At 37.5% G+C, this 3,178-nt stretch overlaps 1 protein-coding gene across 1 annotated transcript in view; it reads right to left on the bottom strand.

Moving 5' to 3' along the window:
• Positions 1 to 2,609: 2,609 nt before the first annotated feature.
• C19H8orf48 (chromosome 19 C8orf48 homolog) overlaps positions 2,610 to 3,178 on the bottom strand; it is a 1,948-nt gene continuing 1,379 nt past the window's right edge. Inside the window, exon 1 of the mRNA XM_021219791.1 lies at positions 2,610 to 3,178. This exon is cut by the window's right edge and continues 1,379 nt beyond it. The gene's annotated coding sequence lies outside the window, so the exon portion shown is untranslated.

Raw genomic sequence — 3,178 nt, 5'->3', positions numbered from 1 at the left:
TAAAAAACCAATTTAAGTATTACTATTTAGGCCTTACACACTAGTGTTTCACATCAAAATTTTTATGGATTTAATGTGCAGAAATACTTCTGCCTTCCCTACTAAAATTTTACTCCTAAGTTCCCTGAATTCAATCCATCTCATGATCATATCTTGCTGTGGCTAGCTGCCCTATATTCAAATCAGTGGCAGTTATTTGCCTAGGAAGAGCAAAGATCTTGGAGGCGGCTGGTCCAGAATGGGATTGGATGGTAGCCATGGGGATGAAATCCAGCATACCAAACTTTTCCATATCCCTTTGACTATTGGATCATGTAAACATAGTACCTATTTAAAGCTACAAAATTTATAGACAAAAATAAGCAATAAAGAACATGCTAGCTAAAAAAAAAAAAAAAAAAAAAAAAAAAAAAAAGGCATCAGTTAAGAAACTTGACCCACATTTGTACATGTAAATTATACTGGCACAGAGAAAAGGAGAACATGAGGGACAGCAAGTCCTAGAGAGAAGCTTGGATATAGCAGTCAGAATAGAAAGATTATTCTAGGACAGATATAATAGAACTACTTCATAATATCAATTACTTTTAACTAGTTTTGTATGGAGGGGAGTTGGCTCAAGTTTTCTGTTTTAACTTAACAGAATTACTTAAAATATTTGTGTGTTAGAAAAATAACCAAAAATGGGGAATAGTATGAAGAGAAAAACAAGGGAGAAAATATGTAAATATCCTATGAAGAGCAGTGATGGCCAAGAGTACTGAAGAGAATCCATCTGAGACTGTTGAAGAAAAGCAGCTGCTTATTGAGATGATTATAAAGGGAGAAATGAAAGTTGATTGGCCAATAGAGTTTGACCTTTATTACGGGGAATTCTAAGTGGAGCAATGTTCAGAGTTTTGATTGTATAAAATGTGAATTTTTGCTGAGAGGCTGAAGATAAAGTATGATGTAATTTGGATCTCAACTGAAAAGTTATTATGTAGGTGGCAATGACTTTTTCCATTTTATTTAGGAATGACTAAGAAGACATTTTCCAGGAAAAAAAGATCGTTAATGCACAAATGAAGGCTTAGCTCAAAGACTAAAATCTTATCCGTGATGGCAACAGAAACTCTTGAGCCATCTTTTGCAATACAATTATATTTCACTCAAATAATCTGATGTGGAGAAAACAGTCTCTGGGTCATGTCATCAACGCTAGCGTTCTTTATAGAAAAATAAATCATAAATATGAGTTATCAAGGAACATGTGATTTTTTTCCCCATTAATGGCAAACTGCTCTTCAAAAAATGACCCAAAACTAGGACATAAAGAAGATTCATAAAATCATTATGACCAAAAGGGATTGTTTAAACAATGCTACATTATTATATACAATATAGATACATCTGTTACATATATATATATATATATATATATATATATATATATATACACACACACACACACACAAAGCCCTCAGCTTCACCTTTTTTTCTTCCTAGCAATTGAGCTCTTTATGTAGTATATGTTCATAGTCTTTATTTCGCTGTTTTATTCTTGCATGATTATTACACACACACACACACACACACACATACACTTTATTAATGGTCAGCATTTCTCAGAAGCTGGCAATAACTCTGCTTCTGTTCTCTCTCCTAGCTTCTAGAAAAGTCTGTCCCATCTATGGCTTCAATGTCTAACTAACGCCAATGATTTCCTCACTAGTCTAGCCTCTAAACCTTTCCTGTTAAGTGTACATATAAATAACCTGCTTCTTTACACTCTCAATGTAAATGTCTCAAGTACACCATACACTACTTAGATATAAAGAATTATATTCAAACACACCTTCAAATCTGCCATATTGTAGTGTTCCTATCTGTATTGTTTTATTATACAGAAATACAATAAAAACATCCATCAAAAACAGTTAGGGTAAGGAAAGGATTTGTTCGGCTTACATGTTACCACCCGTTATTTAGGGATGACATGGTAGTAACTTCCAGCAGCAACTAGAAGGCAGGAACTGAAGCAAAGACCATGGAGGAGTAATGCTTAATGACTTGTTTTTCCAATGGATTTCTTAGCTTGGTTCCTAACAACCTAGTACCTCGCCCCAGGGTGGCACCAGCCCACAGTAGCCCGGGCCTTCCCACATTGATATAATCAAGAAGTGTCCCACAGATATGGACATAGGCTAGTATGATGGAGGCAAGTCCTCAACTGAGACTCTTTCTGCCTAAGTGACTCTAGTTTGTGTCAGCTTAGATAGAAACCAGCACACTGACCCCTTGTCAGATTCTTGATTTTGACATAAACATTCCTGATAGGGTCTTTGCTTCCCTCTAAACCTTTAGAAGCCAGATCTCCATCATCTGCCCCTCTCCAACATTCCTATGCTACAGGCTCTCCTACCTGATCATTAAGCTCCGAGACTGCAAAGACCTTGCCTAGCACGAAGTTCTCAAGACTTCCCACAAACACCACCCCCACCCACCCATACCAAAACATGGTCACATCTGTCACAGCAATGCCCTACTCTCTGGTAGCAATTTCTGGTACCAATTGGTTGGGTTTCTGTTAGTGGGGCAGGGGTGTGTGTGGAAGAAGCAAAACCAGCTTAGAGAAGAAACAGTTTTATTTCATTAATAGGCTATTGTCAGTCATAGAGGGATGCAAAAACAGGAAGTGAAGGCAGAAACTTTTTGGCAAGGACTAAACAGAACGCATGGGGAAATGTGACTTACTGGCTTGCTTTCCATAGCTTGCTGAGTGACACGGCCTGAGACTACCTGACTAAGGATGGCAATGGCACAAACCCTCCCACATCAATCATTAAGGAAGCAAACGCTCCCTCAGAAATGTCTGTAGGCCGGTGGACAGAGGCAATTGCTCAGTTGAGGTTTCCTCTTCACAATGACTCTAGTTTTTGTCACGTTGACAGAAACTAAAGAGAATTCTGTCTTAAGGAAATTACTATTCAGCTGAGTACACAGGTACACAAGTCAGAATCCTAGTGCCTTTTAAATGTTAATCCCCACAGCCTCTTCATCACCAAAACCAGCCCTAGTCACTGCTTCCTAACTATCTTACATCTGTTTACTTCTTTCTCTCTGTACTGTCAACCACCACTCCAAACTACCACCATATATATGTGTGTGTGTGTATATATATATATATATATATATA

Source organism: Mus pahari, chromosome 19, assembly GCF_900095145.1.
Source record: "Mus pahari chromosome 19, PAHARI_EIJ_v1.1, whole genome shotgun sequence".
NCBI lineage: Eukaryota > Metazoa > Chordata > Mammalia > Rodentia > Muridae > Mus > Mus pahari.
Note: the sequence above shows the minus strand (reverse complement) of the source record. Positions and strands in the feature narration are given on the sequence as shown.